Genomic DNA, 23,970 nt, shown 5'->3' with positions numbered 1-23,970 from the left:
CATCCAGTTTTCTCAACACCATTTGTTGAAGAGTCACATTCTTGTCTCAAATGACTTATAATGAGAGCACAGTTCATAAGTGGAGGGATAATGGTTAGAGCTTTTTCCTTCATATTTATGTGACTCTTCTTGATAATGTACATAGTGAACGATTTTATTTAAACTACTCTTTTTGGGGGTGCCTGGGTGGCTCAGTTGGTTGAGCGTCCAGCTTCAGCTCAGGTCATGATCTTGCAGTTTGTGAGTTTGAGCCCCGCATCGGGCTCTGTGCTAAAAGCTCAGAGCCTGGAGCCTTCTTGGGGTTCTGTGTCTCCCTCTCTCTGCCCCTTCCCTGCTTGTGCTCTCTCTCTGTCTCTCAAAAAATGAATAAACGTTAAAAAATTTTTTTCATAAAAAAATAACCTTTTTCTTGTGGTAATCACTTTGCAGTAGATACATAAGTCATTATGTTGGACACCTTTAATACAGTGTTATTTGCCAATTATTTTTCAATAAAACTGGGGGAAAAATACCTTTTCCCTGCCTCATTACCTACATTCCATGTTCTGTGATTTCATGGTTCCTATTCTTTGCTTGTTATGTTCTCTCTGCTGGAATGCCTTCCCATGTCCGTGAATTTCTGTCTATTCAGTAAGATTCAGTCCGCATATGATCTCCTCTGACTTCCTCAAGTTCATTCCTGCAAGTAATACTTGGCACACTCCATTGTAATTATATTTATATAACATATAAATATATATAATATATTATACATAATACAATAAATAATTACAGAGAATGTAAGCTCTGTTTGGACAGGGACAATGTCAGGTTCGTCTTTACAACCACAGTGACTAGCACAGATCCTGGCCTCTGGTGGTCACACAGCAAAACTCAGTGTATAAACAGTCCCCCTTTGCCATAGACTGTAAAACTGTGAGGGGTAGGATGCCTAAGTTTATACGTAACTAGCTGAGCTTCTGTCTCCTCGATTCTCAAATTAAGAGTTGGAGAGTTCTCTGAGGTCCCTTCTGTCTCCAACAGTCGATGAAAATTTCATAGGGAATTCTTGTCCAGGAGCTTCATTCCCACAAATCCCACAAGATATGCCATCAAATAGGACACCTCTTAACTTCTTGGGTGGGTGGGTGGGTGGGGCCCTAAGGAATTTTGCCATTCAAGAGTCAGGTGAAATAAAGTATGTTGGCTAAGCCTTGCCATTGTGTTCTGGTTCCAGCAGTTCTGTCTTTCATTGCAGGCAAGGCATCCCCATCCCCCCCTCTTTTTTGGCCTTACTGTTCTCATGTCTAAATTGAAAAGATGGATCAGTTTTTACGGTTCAGTGCATGTGTGATTGAGGGGGGGAAATGAATGTATTTGAAAGAGCATATTCGATATTTTAATGTTATGTAAGGAAATAAAAAGTTTTTATACAGTACTTAGAAAAAAGTAAAGTTTGATGAAAAATTGACTATTGGAAATGTAAAGATAGAAGAAATTTTAATGACTATGGTGAGATACACCTCATCTTTACGGGATTGTGAGATTTTTATAGTCATCAGAAGGGGTCATGGGTTAAAGATGGTCATGAAACACTGCATTAGTTTCTGTTCCTATTCTGATTTTCTGTGATTCTATAATGATGAAAATTTTACAGAAGGCTTCAGTGGGATGAGCCCTGCTTACTTCTTATGTATGACTTAACACCAACCATTTTTGTTTGCTTGTTTGCTTTTCTAAATTGAATCCTGACTCTACCATTTACTAGCCATACAACCACAGGCAAATCACTTAATTTCTCTCAGCTTTAATTTTTTTCCTCTGTGAAAGGGATATGCACCTTCTTTGTAAGATTGTAGTGAGAATTAAATTAGATACCCAAAGCTCTTAGCTTAGTGGCTGTACATCATAAATGTTCTGTTTACGTTATTACTGTTAAAGATTTTTTAAACATTAACCACTCACCTGTACCCAATCTGATTTTGGAACTTTGAGAGGTAGGAGTAGAAATTAGAAAACAATATTCGTTTTGTTATTGGCAAATCTGGTTAGGATCTTCAGCCTGATACGTTCATGTCTCTACTGAGTGTAGACCAGCACCATGCAGTAGAACTTCCTATGATGATGGAGATTTCTAGATCTGTGCTGTCCAGTTTGGTAGCCACTAGCCACATGTGAGTGGTTCTCTTGAGGGGCGCCTGGGTGGCTCCGTCGGTTAAGCATCCAACTTCGGCTCAGGTCATGATCTCGCAGTTCGTGGGTTCGAGCCCCGCGTTGGGCTCTGCGCTGACAGCTCAGAGCCTGGAGCCTGCTTCGCATTCCGTGTCTCCCTCTCTCTCTGCCCCTTCCCTGCTCACGCTCTGTCTCTCTCTGTCTCAGAAATAAATAAACATTAAAAAAAATTTTTTTTTTTAAATGTGGCTAGTATGACTATGGAACTGAATTTTAAAATTCATTTAAGTTAATTTAAATTTAGGGGCACCTGGATAGATCTGTCAGTTAAATGCCCAACTCTTGATTTTGGCTCAGGCCATGATCTCACGTTTTGTGGGATTGAGCCCCATGTCGGGCTCTGTGCTGACAGCACAGAGCCTGCTTGAGATTCTCTGTCTCCTCTCTCTGTCCCACCCCCATTCCATGTATGCACACACATGCACTCTCTCTCTCTCTCAAAAAAAAAATTAATTTAAATTTAAATAGTCATATGTGGCTAGTAATTACTGTGTTGGGCAATGTGGGTCTAGACATTGGGATGAGATTGTTAACTGCAGAGGAGAGAGACTTAGAAGTATTGTCTCATCCCCTTTCTGTGCCAGTAATGGGGTTAGAAAGAACTGGGCTCTCAGCCCTGATTCTAGAAGGCTGGCCAGGGTCCTAACCCTGAAGTTTGAACATAGAAACAACTGTTGAGCAGGCACCTCCGAGAGAGCCTGGAACAGTTGAGGCCATAGCAGGTAATTCAATCTTCCCGAGAGAAAGAGAAGGTACTACTCTTCTCTATATTTCTGAAAAGGCAGAAAGACCTATTTTGTGGCTAATGCTAGGAAGCCTGGAAATAGAGTACTTCCTTCAATGGGTCCTACACTTATAGTGACTAAATGGTGTGCAGGGCATTTTCTCAACAATAAATTTTAAACTTTAATGCCTTAATGATAAAGACTTTATATTTTGCTTCGTTTTACACTTTAAATATGACCGTGTATTTTTTTCTCGTGTGCCTGTGTGTATTTTTACCATGTAATTGGATGATCCAAGTGTAGCTTATCTTTTAGACAGAACAAAGACAGATACATAAAACTACAATTAAAATAAAATGTCTTATAAGCCTCTGCCCTGAATTCAATCTTATCTCATTTATACTGAATATGGTTTCTGGTAAGCTTATGAAAAAAAGTCAGCTGCTTCGTTGGAGTTTTTTTTTTCTTTTTATTCTTTTAATCGGGGTTAAATATAAAAGGGCATTCTAGATGGAATAGCTTGCTTCTAGAAAGGGAAAAGCTGATGTTTCCTTTGAAATTTTCCCCAAAGAGCATCTTGCTTATAGACTAGCAGCATGTGCAGTGAGTGTGTAGTTTCATGGTGTGGGACATCCCACATGAGTCCATGAGTAACCAAGTGAATTTGAAATGACATCGTTTGGAACCAGATCTTACATTTGAGAATCTGTCTTGAAGTCACCATCGTATGTATAGCTCCTCCTCCCCTTATTAAAATAATGGTTACACTTCTAAGCTCTTCAGTTGATACCTTTTCTGATTAAGTATATTCACACTATTAAATAGTAGCCTCAAAGAAGCATGTGTAATTATGGGATATGAGCAGTTATTTCAATGACTGTGTAATTTATATAGTGAGGATATAGCATATCTAAAGCAGCTTCCAATTAATTAGAAAAGGCTGTTTAACCTACATGTATAAAAATTTCAATTAAAACATCTTTGCCAAACTTCTCATCTGATTTTATTGTTTTTTATATGGCTCAGTTGAAACATCTCTGAAAATAGTTATTGCTTTGGAATGGCAAATCATTGATTAAGCATTTACTGTGCGTCAAGCATTGTGCTATTTTATATATATTATCTCATTTAATTCTCTCAACCACGTGTGAGATAGGTGACATCGCTGGTTTACAGATTTGAAACTTCTCTGAACCTCAGTCTTCTCTTCTTTGTACCGGGGTTAATATTACCTACTTCAGTGTGTTATGAGGATTAATTGAAATTAATACATGCCCACCTCAAAAGTAAGTACTCAGTAAATGGTAGTTGCTATTGTTATTCTTGTCTTACTATTTTTTATTTCATGTTTTAAAGGGGCGGTGCTTTTCATGACCCAAAAACATGAAAAGGTATCATACAGTGAAAAGTCTCTTTCCGTCCTGTCCCTACTCACCTAGTACCTACCCATACCCATTTTACTAGTCTGTTGTACATCTTCCAGAATGTTGATATGCAAATATGAATATATATTCTTATTTCTCTCCCCTTTTACACAAAATGTAATGTACTATTAATACTGTTCCAGAGGTTGCTTTTTTTGCTTACGTAAATATACGCTATAACTTATATAAGTTACAATACAACTTGGAAATCACTCTGTATTAGTGCCCAAAGAATCCCTCATTCCTTCATACAGCTGCATAGTATTCCATTGTTTGGAAATATAATTTTTTCAGCCAGTTCCCTGTAGAGGGAGTCTTGAGTTATCTCTAATCTGCTGTTACAAACAATGCAGCAGTGAATTATCCTGTACAATTGCCAGGTCAACGGGAATATGCATTTGTAATTTTTGTAAGTATTGACAGATTGCCCTCCCTAGGGTTTGTGCCAATTACGTTCTAACCAGCAATGTAAGAGAGTGCCTGTTTCCTCATATCGTCACCACAGAATTTAAAAAATGTTTGGATTTTTGCCGGTCTTAATATGTGAAAAGCGAATCTGTGTAATTTTAATTTGTATTTCTCTTAGGAGTGAGGTTGGGCCTTTCATTTGTTTAAGAACTTTGGCAGTTTTGTAAACTTCCCAGACATATTGGATTTTTTTATCTTTTTCTTGTTTTCCAGGAATTCTTTATGTATTAGGGAGATTAGTCCAGTTTATTATTTATCTTGTATATCTTTTGACTTTGTTTAGAGATTTTTTTTGGACTATACACAATTTTTTTTAAAGAGTGAAATTTAACACTTTTCCTTTGTAAAAGGGTTTTTTCCTTTGTAGCTTCTGGATTTTGAATGTATTTGTTTGGGGAAATTTTTTTATATGCCTTGCATGTTTCTTAAGTTTATTCCTAGATATTTGCAATTGTTGCTATTATAAATGGGGTCTTATGTTCTGATTCTGCCTGTGTACGTGAAAGCTGCTGATTTCTGTGTTTATTTTGTATTCCTTTACATTACCAAATTCTCTATTTATAGTAGTTTTTAACTAGTTCTTACAGGATTTCTATATATATAAGAATATTATTTTGTATAATAATACATAGAATAATATAGTGATTTCATCTTATCTCTTTCATTTCTACTTTTATACCTCTGACTGCTTTCTCTAGTGTTGTTATTATCATTGTCATTGCTGCCACCTCCAAGTACTTGACATTAAGCTAAAAGTTGGCATTAAGTAAATGATCATTCTCTCTTTAAAGTGCAAGATGTAAACATCACTAAAATGTAGCTAGCCAGTGTTAATGCCAAGCAGGAAATATTAAGATGAATTTTAATGAGTGATAAAGGGAGAGGGGAGTTGAAAAATGTCTTTGTATCCTAGTGACCCTTTCCTGCAGTGCTTATAAGATCCTGTATTAAATAGGGTAGGTATTTTGATTTTGTTTTGTTTTGTTTTTTTTTTTTGCCATTGTTGAAAAATATCATTTGAGGTGTGTATTTTTCTTCCTTAGAAATCACTTAGTATTCTTTTTCTTTCTTTCTTTCTTTTTTTTTTTTTTTTTGTTTTTTTTGTTTTTCCTTCTCTGGAAAAAAATCAGTACTTGACAATATACCATAAGATTATGTCTTTGTGTTCTAGTAATAATCTTGCATCTTACCAAATATAGACCAACATTTGAATTAGCAACTGAAATCCTTTTGAAGTTTTCCAGAGCTTCAATTAAACTTAGTAGGAATTTTAGATATTTTTTCCTGTGAACATTTCTGTCCTTGATTCATAGTAGTCCTATAATGAATTGTCTCTAGCATTCAGCATTCAGCATTCTGCTTTGAGAGGGTTTTTTGATTTGTAAACTGTAGGGGACCAGAGAATTTGCAGGAGGAAAGAATATGAAGAGAAGTTGTTAAAAATGCTTTTAGCATGTAATACATATTTCTCTTTCCCTTCGTCTCTCTATAAGTCCTTAAAGAAAATTGTTGGTTACTTGGGCATAATTGGGTACTTTTCTTCTCCACATAAGCTGGAAAGTTTGTGAGGCTCCTTATCCATCTTTGAAATATAGATATGGGCTTACTTGTAAATATGTCTTAAAGTTTTGAAAATTAAATCTTGAGTAAATATGGAAAAACAGTGTAAAAGTATATATAAGATAGAAATAAGTGTGCAATAATCACTCATGTCCCCGTCACCCAGTGTGGGAGGAAGAATATCACTTTTACTTTTGAAGTCCCTTCTGTATCCTTGCTCTCCTCCCGTTCACAGAAGTGTCTTTCATTCCCTTGCTTCTCCTTATAGCTTTATCTCTTATGTTTGTGTTTCTAAACAATACATTTTTGAACTTTATGTAAATGGAATTGTGCTTCAGGTATTCTGTGATATTTTTCTCTCAGCATTATGTTCCTGAGATTCACCTGTGTTGATGCCTGTAGCTGTAATTAAGTCATTTTTCTTAATGGAGAAATTCCATTGTATGAGTATACTACAGTTTATTTATCAATTCTATTGTTGATGGACCTTTGGGTTGTTTTTGCTATTGCAAACAATTTACATGTGCAAGAATTAACCCAAGGCAGAGGCTTACACACATTTTTGACCATGAATCACATCTATAATAAGAGATAGCATTTTATAGCCCGACCCAGTACACATACCTGTATGTGTACATATGAATATACAACATATGGAAGCAAAATTTTCACGTAAGAATACTTAACCTTCACTAAGTGCAAATGCACTCTGATACTTTTTTTTTTCTCTAGTCTATTGTAGTTTATTAAAGAAATATTGATCAAAATTGGCTAAATTGATTTCCCAACCCTCAGGACCATGGCTTGAAAAATCTTTTTCCCAGAATACATTTAGATTTGAAATTACAGAGTCACAGGACATATATGCAGCTTCAGCCTTAATAGATGATACCGGATTGATTTTCCAAAGTGGTTATTCCCATTTACACTCCCTCCAGCAGTGTGTTCAGTGTCCCAGTTATCCCGTCAGACTTAATCTTGTCCAGTCTTACAGGTATGAAATTGTATCTCTCTGTGATTTTAATTTGTTTCTCAGATTATAACTGGAATCAAACATCTTTTGTATGTGCATTGGCTATTCATGTTTCCTGTTCTATGAAATACTGTTCACATCTTTTGCCCATTTTTGTTTATAATTTCTTATTGATTTGAAGGAATTTTTAAAAATGTATTTTGGGTAGTAACCATTTTTATAGATGTGGATACCAGCCATTCTGTTGCAGATATGTTGTTCTGATTTGTGGCTTGTCTTCATTATCTTTGTGGTGTTTTTTTGATAAATAAATTCTTATTTTTAATGTATTATATTTATGAACTTTTTACTTCATTACTTAGACTTTTTTTTGTCTTGTTTAAGAAATCATTCCCTACTCCAAGATCAGAAGGATATTTTCCTATGTTGTATTTAAGTTTTTGTATTTAAATAAGCTATCTAGAATTCTTTTTTTTTTTTTTTCAAGTTGCATAGTGTGAGGTGAGGGTACGATTTCACCTCTTTTTCTGGATGGTGGATCAGTTGTCTGGGCATTAGTTATGTAAGTCTCATTTCCTCCTGATCTGTGGTGATAACTGAGTCACATATTTATCACACTTTGTGTGCTATTTCTGGGCTCCCTTTTTTTCCAGTGGTTTGTTTTTCCACACATTAATACCACACCATCTTAATTATCTGACTTAAAACAATTTCTTTTTTTTTTTTTTTATGTTTGTTTATTTTTGAGAGAGAGAGAGAGAGCACAAACTGGGGAGAGAAAAGGAGACACAGAATCCAAGACAGGCTCCAGGCTCTAGGCTCTGAGCTGTCAGCACAGAGCCTGACGTGGGGCTCAAACTCATGGACCGCGAGATCATGACCTGAGCCGAAGTCAGATGCTCAACCATCTGAGCCATCCAGGCACCCCAAAACAATTTCTGATATATGATCATGCCCCTTAAACTCTTCCTTCTTATTTATGAGTGTCCTGTGTATTCTTGACCTGTTTTCTTATGATCCATATAAACTACGAATCTACTTGTCAGGTTTTTAAAAAATTCCTGTTGAGATTTTGATTGGACTGAATTTGTAGATTAGTAGGGGAATTAACATCTTTACCATTTTGAACATGTATATCTCTTCATTTACTTAAATGATCTAAAATGTCTTTCATAAAATTTTATAATTTTCTCCATAGAAGTCTTTATCTGCTTTTGAATGTTTGTTGGGACTTGCTAATAAAACTCTTTTTGCAGATTAGGATCCCATGGGAAGCCGACTCTGAAATGGATAGAGATAAACATGCAGGAAATTTATGAGAGAGTGCTTTCTGGATCAACAGCTGTGAGGAGAAGTGAAAAAAACAGGATTGGGTGGAAGCAGGAGGTGGGCAGCAGTGCTAATAACATCATGGGGCACTCTGAAACTAAGATGACACTTCAGGGTTGTCACAAGTTGGGATAAGGCAGTCAGGCCTTTATATCCCTTGCATCTGACTTCTCATTGGGCTCTAGCCGCTCTGAGAAGGGAGTGTGATCTTGGATTAGGTGGCTCTATCAGCCTGTTTAATTCCAGGGAAGGACTAGCAGCTGATAGCCAGCAGCCATCCCAGCAGTTGAGGGATATGCCCTTCATTCCTGAAGATGACATCTGGATGGTATAGCCAGTGACCATGTCAGTCTGCCCTTCATACCATTTGTGTTTATTTGCTTCATGAATGTTCTGGGACCATTGCTTCACATCTGTGGTGGGTGTCTTTTCTTTGGGGAAACTTATACAAGGAAGGTTAGTAGAATAGACTACAGTCCCCATTTCTGCAACTGATCTTGAGGCCACAAATGAACTCACCCCACTCTTCGAGAATCCATTTTAGTCCCTTCAATTTCAACTACCATTTCTGCTAGTCTGAGTGGCTCTTAGGGTAGGATGACTCAGACCCTTATCCCTGAGGGTCCAAGTCCCTGGTCAAAGGCTGTGGCTGCTTCACTTGTCCTTTTATTATCAAAATTGGGCAGAAGAGTAACAGAATTTGCCCAAGTAGATTTACTAGTCAGACATGTTCCGTCCTGCTTCTGTTGTCTAACAGTGGCCCTGCCTTCTGATGAGAATTAATTACCCCTGTCAGGATAGTGCTTTTTCTTCTTGCCTCATATCCCTTGACATGAGGAGCCTGGGTGGCAACCATAGTTTAATATTTGTCTCCTTGTGGAAGTGTTCTCCCTCTGGGAACCAGGTTCTCTAAATCCACAGAGCCCCAGTTTCTAGAGATTCCCCAAGTAGGTCACTGGGAATAACAGCTAATGGGGCCACTCTTGCTTCTTCTCCTTGCCTCCTAGAACCATGTATTTTGCCTGCTGGGGACATACTATCATATAATGGCTGTTGACTTTTAGTACATATGTTGCATCCTAGAGATGGCATCCCAGCCTTACAGGGTGTCATCTCTGAGCCGGTGCCTTATCTGTACCTTCAACGTGTTGTTCATTCTTTTAGACCAACAGCTTTTGGATAGTATGGTGTATAGTATGACCAGAGGACCCCATGGTTATGTGCTACCATCTCCTTTGCTATGAAATGTGTTCCTTGGTCTGGTGCAATATTATGTGGGCTGCCGCTTTGTTGGATCAAACACTCTGCAATAACGGTGGTAGCTAAGGCATTACTGGCAGGAAGGGCAATCCCATGCTTGAATATTTGTTGGTCTCATCCAAAACCACTTTTAGAGTAGAAGGGGTCCAGTGCGTTCAACTTCACACCAATGGCTGGTTGGTCATCTTAGGGATGATGCTGTATTGGGGACTCAGCATTCTTCTCTGTTGCTGTCAAGTTGGATATTTGACAGTAGACAGTAGGCAGTATCAGCCTTGGTGAACGGGAAATAATGGCGTTGGGCCTATATATAGCCTCAATCTCTGCCACCGTGGCTACTCTATTCATGTGTCCTCTGTGCCAGCGCTGGGGAGACCAATCACAAAGAGACTGGCTGAAGTTAAAGCAAGTCTGTGTTGGGAATCCTACTAGGAGGACTTACAGGACTCAGCATATAGTTGCACTCATGTCTATGATTTATTACCACAAAAAGATACAAAGTACAATCAACAAAGGGGAAACGCATATGGAATGAGGTCCAGGTATACATTTCTAAGAGGCCCCTCTCCAGCATCACACAGGACATGCGTAAGTCCCCCAGCAGTGAGTTTTGTCAACACGGGTGAAATATTCTCTACTAGAGAAGCTTATTAGCGACTCAGTGCCCACGGTTTCTATTGGAAGCAGTCACATGGGCACCCTCTGCCTAGCATGTACCAGAATTCCAGAGTCCTAGAAGGAAGGCAGGTGTTCAGCATAAACTATTGTTGTTTGCATGGTTCAGGCACAGTGAGCCACTTTTGCTGGTTAGGGCAGTGGGAACTCTACTGAGATCCATGTTCCCAAGAGTCTACATATTTTGACCTCCTGACATTTTGCCTTCACTTTGACTTAAAGATGATGAACAAACGCATTGTCCCAAACTCTGACTATTGGGAACGTTCCCCATCACTTTTGTCTTTTAAGGCCACTCCTGAGTGGGGCTGCAGTGTAGCCATGGTCCATTTTCAGCTTCAGCAGTGTCCAACAGTTCTTGAAGTGTTGATACTCCTCTTTGTCAGTTTATGATTGCAAAATGGCCATAGATACTTTAGGGAATCACTGCAATGCTTGCTTGCTGTGGACGTGCAGGCCCTTCTTCCTTTAGCTTTAGCTCATAATCTCACATTTTTGGGATATGTCTATCCCTAGCTATTTTTAATTCCTATTGCTTCCTATTTGATACATGAATTATTTATGTGTTTCTAAATTTCCAAGCCTATTAGGTTTTTATAATTTTGCTTTTTAGTTATTGATTCTAACTTTATTGTTTTGTGGTTAGAGAATCTGGCCTAATGATACCAGTTATTTGAAAATTGTTGAGCATGGTTTTATGTTCACCATTGTGGGTCACTTTTCATAAATATTACCTGTGAACCTGGAAAGAATGCTGGAGCAATGCTGCTGTTGGTTGCAGGATTCTAAATTTGTCTATTAGGTCGAGCCTGTTGTGTTAAAATCTGTATCTTTGTTGATATTTTTTGTCTGTTTGCACTATCAATTAGACAAAGATACATTCGAATCTTCCACTGTGTTGATAGATTGCCTTTTTTCTCCTAAAGTTCTGACAGATCTTTCTTTTCCATATTAGGAGGTTATGTTTTTAGGTTCACACAAGTTCAGAATTGTTTCTTCCTGGTAAATTGAACTGTTTGTCATTTGTGACTCTATCTTTAGAGTCACCCCTATTCCCCTTATGTAACTATATCTGCTCCATTTTGGTTAGACTGGTATATGGACGCTTACATGTTTAGATACAAATTTTTCTTGTTTTTCTTCTTTGGGTTTCACTGGGTTTTTTGAGTCTGTGCAGTGGTTTCTTTCATCAGCTCTGGAAATTCTCTGCCATTCTCTTTTCAGGTTTCACCTCTGCGCCTTTATTCATCACTCTCTTCTTCTTAAATTCTAGTTAAACTTGTTAGAATATGTTCCTCAGTCTTCCATATCTCTTAACCTGCTTTTCATACTTTCTCTGTCTCTCTTTGGGTTACATTCTAGGGAATTTCTTCAGTTCTGTTTTCCAATTCACATATTTTCTTTTTAGCTATGGAATTCATACATTGCACTTATAATTTTAGTCAATGGATTTTTCTTTTTTATTTTTTTAAGTTTGTTTGTTTGTTTATTTATTTATTTATTTATTTATTTCGGGAGAGAAAGAGTGAGCACGTGTACATGTGACCAAGGGAGGGATGGAGAAGGGGGAGAGTGAGAGAGAATATCCCAGACAGGCTCTGCATTATCATCGGGAGCCCAATGCCAGCCTCGATCTCACAAACTGTGAGATCATGACCTGAGCCAAAATCAAGTGTTGGGCACTTAACCCACTGAGCCACCCAGGTAGGTGCCCCTGGATTTTTCATTTCTAGAAGTTCCATTTTGATATTCTAAAAATCTGCTTGGTAATTTTTAAAACGTTTTGTTAAGAAACATTTAATAATTTTCTCAGTAATAGTTCAGCGAACACCCTTATACGTACCACCTGCATTCATTAGATGTTAACATTTTTCCATATTTGCTTTATTTATCTTTTATTTAGCCATTTCAGAATTGCCATTCACTCCTAAATACTTCAGCTTGTATCTCCTAAGGATACTGACATTGTCTTACTCAACCATAATATCAGATCACAACCTGGGTAAGATTTTACAGTCTCTTGCTCTTACCTATATTTTTAATACTTTACATTTTTTTCTTTAAACATTTATTTTCTGTTTTATTTCTGATCGTTCTGTTAACTTCAGTCTTTGTGGGTCTTTTAAATGATACTTTCTGTGTTTTATGATTTGAGGCTGGAACAACTTATTTTTTGCAACTTTTTATTTTGGAATTATTGAGTCATACAGGTTCCTCCTGCAAGGCTTTGTTTGCTTTTGTCTGGTAGCTGGGGCCACTACCAGCCCAGGATGACTTTTTTTTTTTTAAGATTTTATTTTTTTAAGTAATCGCTACACCCAACATGGGACTCAAATTCACAACCCTGAAATCAAGAGTTGTATGCTCTACCAACTGAGTCAGCCAGGCACCCCCCCCCCCCCCCCCCCGCCCCCAACTCCCCAGGATGACTTTAAATTCTTGGTTTGACTCTTTCTGGTCCACCTATCAGGTAATGTGAATTTGGCATGAAAATCTTATGTGAAGGTTGTGGTTATAAAGTCTCAGGAGAAAAAAATTTATTTTGGACATCAAGTTTTCCTTGTCAGGTGAGGGGACCTTAATTCTAATTTACTCTCACATCTGGGTTTTTGGAGTTCCAGCTTTATTATAGATTATGGATGGGGTGTCTTGTGTGTCCATCTGACGAAGAAAGCAGACACTTAATGTCACTTTGGCAAATACCATCAATATTGGCAAAAAATGTGTTCTGTTTTCTTCCCATGTTTCCCATGTCACTTAATTTTGGGGCCTTTGTGAATTCCTTGAATACTTGCTAGCCTATTGAATTAAGTAAAATTAATGTTTTTATATTTCATCAAAAAATTTTTTCAATGCTTATTTATTTTTATTTTTGAGAGAGAGAGAGAGACAGACAGATGGATGCGAGCAGGGGAGGGGCAGAGAGAGGGACACACAGAATCCAAAGCAGGCTCCAGGCTCTGAGCTGTCAGCCCAGAGCCTGACATGGGACTTGAACCCATGAACCATGAGATCATGACATGAGCCAAAGTCGAACACTGACCAACTGAGCTACCCAGGTGCTCCTCAAAATCTTTAGATGTTTTCTGTTAGACTGTTGGTCAGGGTACATATTTTGCCATGTGGCTAAAACAGAAGTTCTTCTGTAAAACAGAACATATTTTTTTAATGTGTTGTATTAAATGCTATGGCAAGAATATTATAGAAGGAAGAGCAAGATATAAAGAGACAATTTATGCATAAATATATCATCATTCTTGACTTCATGAAAATGTTGATTCAAAATAAAAGGCTTTTCCTCACAAAAAAAAAGCTTTAAAAATATATCGGTTTTAAAGAGAATTAAAATAGTTAAAGATTGTGGTCTTTTGAATCCTGTCAGACCTGGGTTTCCATCTGAGTTCTCTCTCTAGCTGTGTGACTTTTGATGATTCCTCTAACTTCTTAGCATTTTTTAATCTGTATCATGGAGTGAGGGCAGTTTTGCAGATCAAAAGAGGTAATATATATAAAGGGCTCAACCTGGCACCTGACACATAGAGTAAATGTTAGCTGGTTTTAATTTTAGCCATTCTCTTTCCAGAAGTGCTCAAGGTGTTAATATAGAGTGTTAAATGTGAAATATCTCACATTATACATGTAATAGTGTAAAACTGAATATGGGTATGTGGGAGACACAACCATAAAGGGAAAAGCAAGAAAGGCTCCACAGTATCAGAAAATGAAGAGGAGGGATGCCTGGGTGGCTCAGTCAGTCAGGCGTCTGACTCTCAGTTTCAGCTCAGGTCATGATCTCATGGTTCGTGGGACCAGGCCCCATGTTGGGCTCTGTGCTGACAGCATGGAGCGTGCTTAAGATTCTCTCTCTTCCTCTCTCTCTTTCTCTCTCTCTCTCTCTCTCTCTCTCTCTCTGCCCCTCCCCCCCAGTAAATTAAAAAACTTAAAAAAAAAAAAAGAAGAAGAAGAAGATGAGGAAAGCAGTATGAAGTTTGGCAGGTAACCAAAGCTAAGAAGGCCCTCTGGCTCCCCTCAGCTTTCTAAAGACTTGGATATAGTAAGTATATTCTCCACTTTAGCTTTTTCTTTTGTGTTCCTTTTTGTTAGTTCAGGAGCATATATATCCCTACCCCTTTGGGTCGAAGGGAATTCTGACTTCCTGTGGCCCAGGGGAACTGCCTAACACATTTTAGGATAAGGAAGCTTATGCCCTTATATAGGGACCTCAAGGATAGTTAGGGATTTTCATTCTCACCTGTTCAACAGGGAACCGTTTGGCATCCCTAGAGTTCTGGACGTGCCTTATTAGAAAAGAGACATAGTTGCATTCTTCTGAATAGAAAAATTTACAATAAACAGGAATACAGAAATACATACCATGCAGCATCAGCATATATCAGATAATATGAAGCATTTAGACTTTTTTTCCTCTTCGCCCTGGTAGGGCCTCAGTGTAATTCTTATATAACTTTTCATTAGGCTCCAATGTAGAGCGTCAGAAATAACAGGAAATTGTGTAGCCCACTCCCATCTAAACTTTTGCTCATATTTTTGCATGCCGAAAGACAAGAAAAGTGTGTCTTATTCATTGTCTTTATATATTTCTCTTGGTACTACTGTTGTCGCTTTAGTTTTTTAGTAAAGGAAATTGGCTTATTTGAAATGTTTGTCTTAATCCTCTATGGAAATATCAGTTTACGGGAAGGTTAAGGCAGCTCATTTGGGCCCCTCTCAGAGTCTCTGCTGCAATTGTCGGAAAGGAAACCCCAGGGAAACCCCCGAGCACAGGCTTCACAAGAGCAGTGGCTGCGCAGAAGACAACACTCTAGATGCTTTATCAGGTGCTGTCTGGAGAGCAGAAATAATGGTCTGAAGGTAAAAATGCTGATGTCTCCACTTTCCCAACTTAGCACAAACATCTTCTTTATCTTTGGTGGATTTTGGTGCCACAGAGGCGGCTCCAAGAAGCCTTAAATGCAAGTGTGATTGCTTTTACATCCTGGCTTTGAAAGCATGGTGTTTGGGGATTTCCTTGACTTGAATTCATTCTTTCTTTCTTTCTTTCTTTCTTTCTTTCTTTCTTTCTTTCTTTTTCTTTCTTTCTTTCTTTCTTTCTTTCTTTCTTTCTTTCTTTCTTTCTTTCTTTTTATTTTTTTAAAGGGAGTAGATTCATAGCATCCACTGTCAGTGCCATTTCCCTTTCTGTGATGACTTGTTCACTGTTTACATGAAAGGTTTCAGGAAGTAAGAAATGTAAACATAGATAGATATATGAACAAATAAAAGCTATGCTGCCTTTGTCACATAGCGAAAAGGTGTGACTATAATGGGAACACAGTAGCTGTCTGATTAAAACTTTAGGATTTTTCCTGGAAACTTTGAAACATGTCTGATTTTTTCTTTTCCTTTTTCTTTTTTTCTTTTTTTTTTTTTTAACGTTTATTTATTTTTGAGACAGAGAGAGACAGAGCATGAACGGGGGAGGGTCAGAGAGAGGGAGACACAGAATCTGAAACAGGCTCCAGGCTCTGAGCTGTAAGCACAGAGCCTGACGTGGGGCTCGAACTCACGCACGGACCGCGAAATCATGACCTGAGCCAAAGTCGGCCGCTTCACCGACTAAGCCACCCAGGCGCCCCTCTTTTCCTTTTTAAATAACGCTGTGAAAAGGGAGAAGTGGTACCCTAGAATGCCATGCTTACACTGGAACTTTGAATGTATCATCATCCTACTCACTGCAGGTGCTGGTATGAAACACTATCATTGCTGAGGCTTGCTTGCCTACTGACATGTCCGTCCTTTGGAAGCCCCAGAAAGTGATTTGTAAATTATTTGCTTCTTGTCGCCAGTTGTTTTTTTTTTTAAGTTGGTGTTTTTGTTTTTTGTTTTTTTGCCATCTTAACCATTTTGGAAGTATATAGTCCAGTAGTGTTAAATGCATTCATAATGTCATAGAGTAGTCCACCCTTATCCACAGGACATATGTTCTAAGACGCCCAGTGGATACCTAAAACTGTGGATACACCTTATGTGTACAGTTTTTTTCCTATACATACATACCTATGATAAAGTTTAATTTACAAATTAGGCACAGTAAGAGATTAACAATAATAAAATAGAACAACTGTAACTATACTGTAATAAAGTTTGCAAATATTCGTGCTGTTCTGATTTTGTAATAATCAGGGCAGGCTAAACATTCACTATATTAAGACCATGCATGTCCCCAGACCTAGTTCTTTGCCTAGGTCTGGTTTTCTCAGTTGTGGTGATAAACCAAGTATTACTGATATTATGCATCTTATGTGGGAAGTGTCTGTGACTCTAGGTATCTGATCATCCTTGAGAAATGACAGCACAGTTGGCGTAGTAACTTTTGAAAATAACCATTGCTAACTTGATGATTACCACTTGCTTAAAATGAATTGTAAAACTAAAAAAAAAAAAAAAAAACAAGACTATGTGAATGTAGTCTCTCTTTTTCAAAGTACCTTATTGTACTGTACTCACACTTCTTGTGTTGTGAAGTGATAAATACCTACCTGATGAGATGAAGTGAGGTATGTGATGTAGGAATTGTGATGTAGCCCGAAGCTATTATTGACCTGACAGTATGTCCGAAGGAGGATTCATCTGCTTTTGGACCATGGTTGACCACAGGTAACTGCAACTGTAGAAAGCGAAACTGCAGATAAGAGAGGGACTACTGTATAATCATCACCTCCATCCGTCTCCATAACTCTTTTCATCTTGTAAGACCGAAACTCTACATCCATTCAACAATAACTCCCCTTTCTTTCCCCCTTCACTCCAGCCCCTGGCGGGCACAATTCTACTTTCTGTCTCTGTGATTTTGACTACTCTAAGTATCTTGTATAAATGCAATCATACAGTACTTGTCCTTTTGTGACTGGTTTATTTCATTTAGCATAATCCTCAGGGTTCATCCATGTTGTAGCAGATATCAGAATTTCCTTCCTTTTCAAGGCTGAAAAATGTTCCATTGTATATATACACCACATTTTGCTTCTCCATTCATCTGTCCATGGACACTTAGGTTGTTTCCATGTTCTACCTATTGTGAATAATGCTGCAGTGAATATGAATGTACACATATCTCTTCCAAGACCCTGCTTTCAGCTCTTGTGGGTATATACCCAGAAGAGGAATTTCTGGGTCATTTGGTAATTCTATTTTTAATTTTTTGAGGAACCTGCAAACTGTTTTTTTTTTAATTTTTTTTTTCAACGTTTATTTATCTTTGGGACAGAGAGAGACAGAGCATGAACAGGGGAGGGGCAGAGAGAGAGGGAGACACAGAATCGGAAACAGGCTCCAGGCTCTGAGCCATCAGCCCAGAGCCCGACGCGGGGCTCGAACTCACGGACCGCGAGATCGTGACCTGGCTGAAGTCGGACGCTTAACCGACTGTGCCACCCAGGCGCCCCGGACCTGCAAACTGTTTTGCACAGAGGCTGTACCATTTTACTTTTCTACCAATAGTGCACAAGATTTCCAGTTTCTCCACATCCTCATCAACTTGCAGTTTTCTGTTTTATTTTTTTTAAGTTTATTTATTTTGAGAGAAAGAGAGCGAGCAAGCACGTGTGCACATGAGCTGGGTAGGAGCAGAGAGAGAGGGAGAGAGAATCCCAAGCAGGCTGTAGCATGGAGCTGTCAGCACAGAGCCCGACGTGGGGCTCAGTCTCACAAACCAAAATCATGACCTGAGCCGAAACCAAGAGTCAGAGGTATAACTGCCCGAACCACCCAGCTGTGCCTGGGTTTTTTTTGATAGTAGCCATCCTCATGGGTGTGAGTTGGTATCTCATTATAGTTTTTATTTGCATTTCCCTTCTAATTAGTGATGTTGAGCATCTTTTCATGTGTTTATTGGCCATTTGTATATCTTCTTTTGAGAAATGCCTATTCTAGTCCCTAAAACACCCATAATTTTATTAAAAGTAAAACAAGCAGTTTTTTCAGTGTTTGGAGGCAGTTTTATTTTTATTTTTATTTATTTTTAATTTTTTTTTCAACTTTTTAAATTTATTTTTGGGACAGAGAGAGACAGAGCATGAACGGGGGAGGGGCAGAGAGAGAGGGAGACACAGAATAGGAAACAGGCTCCAGGCTCCGAGCCATCAGCCCGGAGCCTGACGCGGGGCTCGAACTCACGGACCGCAAGATCGTGACCTGGCTGATGACGGACACTTAACCGATTGCGCCACCCAGGCGCCCCTGGAGACAGTTTTAAATGACAGGTAAGAACTCAGGCTCAGCAGTTGGACAGCTCCAGGTTGGCATCATGGTTTTACCAGCTGTGTGACCTTGATCGATCAAGTTACTTCATTTCTCCAGGCTTCCGTTTCTTCTGCAAAATGGGGAGAATGGTTGAATCTGTCTCACTGAGGTTTTTTGGGATCACCTAAGCTAATATTATAGATGTCAAATATATGGGATAGTATTTGCACTATAGTAAGTATTTAATAAATATTAGCTGCTCTGTTACTGGAATCATGAACAGTCTTAAAAAACACCTTTTATATGTTGGTTCCCTTCCTATTCTGGTAGAAGTATAATTCATTGCATTCTTGAGAATTTTCACTTGTTTTTCCAGTTCATGCCTACTTACTGTCTCAGTCACTGTAGTAGTAGGTGAAACAATGTGGAATTGCAACTTTTGTAGGTTATAAACGATGACTGTCAGCAGTTTCATGTGATTCAACCTAATGTAATGGAAACTATTTGAATGTCTAATATATGCCAGAGTGCCTACTGTGCTATTTCATTCATTCTTCCCAGCTTCCCCTTAAAGTACATCTTATTTTCCCCATTTTGGGATGGGAAGACTGAGGCTTCTCAGAGATGAACAGACATGCCTGAGTTTACCCAACTAGTAAGTAGTGAAGCCAGGTTTCAAGCTAGATCTTGTTGAATCCAAAGCTCATTCATTTTCTTTTCTTCACAGTTTTTGTTTTAATCCCAGTATAGTTACCATGTAGTGTTATTGTAGTTTCAGGTGTACAGTGTAGGGGTCCGCCACTTGCATACAACGCCTGGTGCTCATCAAAGCGCACTCCTTAGTCCCCCATCACCTGTTTCACCCGCCCCTCACCCTCCTCCCCTCTGGCAAGCATCAGTTGTCTACAGTTAAGAATCTGTTTCTTGGGGCACCTCGGTGGCTCAGTCAGTTGAGTGTCTGACTCTTGATTTCAGCTCGGGTCACGATTCACAGAGCCTGAGCCCTGCATCAGGCTCCTCCTGTGCTCGCTTGCTCTCTCTCTCTCTCTCTCTCTCTCTCAAAAACAAACGAAAACAAACAAGCATCTGTTTCTTGGTTTGTCCCTCTCTGTCTCCTTTTTTCCCTGTGCTCATTTATTTCTTAAATTCCACATGTGAGTGAAATCATATGGTATTTGTCTGTCTCTGACTTATTTCACTTAGCATTATACTTTCTAGCTCCATCTATGTTATTGCAAATGGCAAGATTTCATTCCTTTTTATGGCTGAATAATATTCCTGTGTGTGTGTGTGTGTGTGTGTGTGTACATACCGCATCTCCCGTATCGATTCATCATTTAATGGACATTTGGACTGCTTCCATATCTTCGCTATTGCAGATAGTGCTGCTATAAACATAGGGTTGCATGTATCCCTTTGAATTAGTGTTTTTGTATTCTTTGAGTAAATATCCAGCAATGCAATTGCTGGATTGTAGGGTAATTCTATTTTTAACTTTTTGAGGAACCTCTGTATTTTTTTCCCAGAGTGGCTGCAGCAGTTTGCTTTCTCAACAGTGTACGAGAGTTCCTTTTTCTCCACATCCTTGGAAATCTCGGTTTTTTTCCTTCCAATTTCTATAACCTGAATAGTTTCAGAAACACTCCTCCCTTATCTCTGTGGCCGAAGAAGATGAAAGTTAGAGAAACTACATTATTTCTTCTTAGGTGCTGGTGATTTGGGTTTTCTTCAATACAGTGAGCATATGTGGTAGTTCTGTGTTCATGTACATTTTGTGCTTTTGTCCCTCTTTTTCATATTTGGGACATAGCATGTGCAGTATGGGCTGCAGTCACCTTGGCTCTTTCAAAAAGGTGCTGTAGGGTGAAAATAAGTAATTCAGGCTCTGCCCTCAACCCATTTCTCATGGCCACCATCAGGTTCATCCTTTTGTGATCATCTGCTCTGTGCAAGGAGTGTGCTAGGTGCTTTACCCACAGAATCTCCCTGTCCCTATAGGTATATAGAGTAAGGGCTAAAATCTTGTACAGGATGGAAGGAAATAGGCTAAACTGGATTATATGATGTAGCCAAGAGCATAAGACCCTTTAGTCTGTCTTGGTTCAGGGGCCAAGTCTTTTTTTTACTGTATCCCATTTCCTCCCATTCTTAGAAATGGCCTCCTAGACGGGAAATCAGCCTCTCTACAGAATGCTCTGTAGCACACTTGGGTGTGTTATCCCCACTGAATTTTCTCAGTCCCTTTCCCCCTCCTCTCCCCCTTTTCTTTTTCTTCTTCCTTTGCTCCCTCTGTCCCTTTCTTCCTCCCTTTCTCCCACCCACTCTGTCTCTCTTCTTCTCTCCCTCCCTTCCTCCTTTCCTTCCATTTTTCCTTCCTTCCTCTAAACACACCTAATGAAGTTGAAATACCAAGATTAAGAAACTACTTAATGTATTTCCTGAATAAAATTGGATTCTTGAGATATTCCCATTTGATTTTTTTCCTTGGCACTAAAAATTGTCTCTAATTTTAATTTGCTTTCAGAGAAATTACCATCTTTTAAAATATGCTACTAAAACAAGTTAGATTGAATTCTATCAGTTTTTAAAAGAGTGACCTTCTCAGTCTTTTAAATAATAAAATTTGGAAGTAATTGCTTGATATCTGAGTTCAGGAGAATGACATAACATGTTTTGAGTTCTAAGGACAGCCTGTTTGACCTCGCACCCTATTTATTCCTAAAGTAGACCGCCGGAACCAACTTTCTTCCTCAGTCCAGCAAAAGTGTTGGTGAAAACTCTGCTGTTTGCAGCTGGATGTGGCGCTTTTTTTCCTTTGTTGTTCCATTGTTTCCTTTAGGGTGAGGGAGAATAATTAAGGGGAACATCTTTTCTGAGCAGCTGGAATCAAATTCCAGCTGACTGCAGCACCTGCAACAATGGCACCTCTGCCTCTGGGTGGCAGGGTGGGATGCCAGCCGTGGAGCCCGCGACAGTGGGCTCCCAAGTACCGAGACGTGGCCGCACCGCACCGCTCCAGCCCTTCTGTGAGCTTCAGATGGCAGCAGTACCAGTGACTGCGAAGTGTCTGTTTTAGACTAATTAGAGGGATGATTTGTGAAACAGTGGCTATTTATTTAATTAATCACCAGCACAAAGCCATAAAGCCCATATTTTAAAAATCCCTGTTAGTTTGCCATGTGGTTAATAGATTGGGGCACATTAAAAAGTGACATGGTGATGTATTAAAAATGTTCCACCTAAGGTTCCTTCAGAAAGGAATGGAAGCTGTCTGCTTTCAGATGCTGAAGTGGAAACTGCCAGCATTTGACCTGTCAGAGGTTTTAATGTTTGTAAAAGGCATTTATCTTTTGAATAGTGTCTTCCTTAGGGCATCTCCTCTTGGAATATTTCAAAATACAAAAATGTGCGTAGAATAATTTACAAAATTATAATTAAAGGGAATTTTGTTAGTTTTCTTAACAACGAGGTACTACTGTGTTTTTCCCATTAGATGACACTGTGTTTACTCAGCATAGCAGTGTTTGTTCTATGGTATTCTTTTCCATTTTGGGGAAAGGGAGTCACTTAATTAACTAAGTAATAAATGCAATAGTGTTTGTTGCAGCTGTCAGAATTGCATTTTGTTCTGCCCTTGTATTTTTTTTATCTGATGGGTACTGGATAATTGCTATACTTGCTCAGTCTCAGCTCAGGTGAATTGTCATTTTTGGATAAAGATAGAATTGACTCATTCAAGAGATGACACTGGCATTAAGAATGAGTAGAAGTGACTTATATTGTAACAAATGCTAGTGGTTTTTACACACACAAACTTCTAGGTGATTTTCAGTATACATAAATGTGTCTGTGCAAGGCATCCTGCATTTTAATAGTATTTGAAGCTAAACTTGGTATGCCTGTGATTCACTCTTATTTAAATATTCTGGATGGTCAATGTTCCTCGTAAGCAGTACCCCCAAATTTTAAGATTGTGTGTGAGAATGTGTTGCTCAGGTGGATGCTTGTACGGAAACTGTCCAGCTCTTAGGATTGTGTTTCTCTGCTGTGTTGTATAATTACCTGCTCTGTTAGAAAGGGAGCTGGAATAAAACATGAGGATGTTAATGCAGCCTGGAGCTGATGTGGTGGTGATGATTACAATGCAGATAAAGCATTTCTCATAACTGCCGTTGCCTACTGGAGCCTTTGAAACATCTGGACCTTTAATTGAAAAATAGTGTGGTGCTGTGCAAGGCAGACATGCTAAGTGAAGTCACTAATTTAGAATACAAAAATATAATTGATAAAGTGTTTTATTTACATTGTATTTAAATATTCATACTTTGTTATGCTTTGTATAACAGGGAATTACTGGGTTAAATTTTCATGAACATAGACAGTTTAAATGAGATAAATTAAGTGCAAATGTTAATGGAATTTTACACTGGAACCGGAAAACAGTTTGTTGTAAAAGTGTGCGTACTTTCGCATGTATTGGGGCCTTTTGTGGAAGGAAATAGGTGAAGTCCTATTCTTTGGATTTTGGGCTTGAGAATAACTAACCATCAGTTGGTAACATAATTGCATTTCATTCTTGTTATTGCTATCATATCTTGTTATTTAGTTTAAAAAAAATAAAATGTTTCTTGGCATAATGGTAAATGGCTTTAATGGCAACATTATCACCCAATAAACCAAAGCCTTCCCCACCTCTCGGGGGCAGGTTATCTGAGCCTGCCCAGGAGAGCAGAAGAGCTGGTGAAGGGCGCGCAATTAACCTTTGTCCTGCATTCGCAGCAGGGGAACTGACCTAGCAGCCTTCCGAGGAAATCCAATTTAATTTAAAATGAATTTGAAAAGACAAATTAGCCATATCTATTTTAATAAGATAAAATCCCGACTCTCCCTATGTCTGGTTTAGTTAGGACCTCAGAGGAGATTAGACTAAGACTCGGGATGAACACGAGGGAAATAATGCCAGGGGGCTGAGGAGAGACCCAGGAGACCCAGGGACCCGAGTGCCTTGTCAGTTTCTGCAAGTGAGCAGGTCTTGGGCTGCCCGTCTCCACAGAGAGTTGCAACCTGAGATGAGCCTTTGTCTCATCAGACCTTTTGCTTGTGT

At 38.8% G+C, this 23,970-nt stretch overlaps 1 protein-coding gene and 1 non-coding gene across 15 annotated transcripts in view; both read left to right on the top strand.

The window, feature by feature from the left end:
- MAPKAP1 (MAPK associated protein 1) overlaps positions 1-23,970 on the top strand; it is a 246,546-nt gene that overhangs the window by 69,650 nt on the left and 152,926 nt on the right. The gene's annotated exons all lie outside the window — the stretch shown is intronic.
- LOC122475509 lies at positions 16,770-16,899 on the top strand. Its single transcript, XR_006295205.1, has one exon. It is a non-coding gene; the product is annotated as a small nucleolar RNA SNORA72 (small nucleolar RNA).

This window comes from Prionailurus bengalensis, chromosome D4 (genome assembly GCF_016509475.1).
Source record: "Prionailurus bengalensis isolate Pbe53 chromosome D4, Fcat_Pben_1.1_paternal_pri, whole genome shotgun sequence".
In the NCBI taxonomy this organism is placed as follows: Eukaryota; Metazoa; Chordata; class Mammalia; order Carnivora; family Felidae; genus Prionailurus; species Prionailurus bengalensis.
This window is presented reverse-complemented; position numbering and strand designations above follow the sequence as displayed.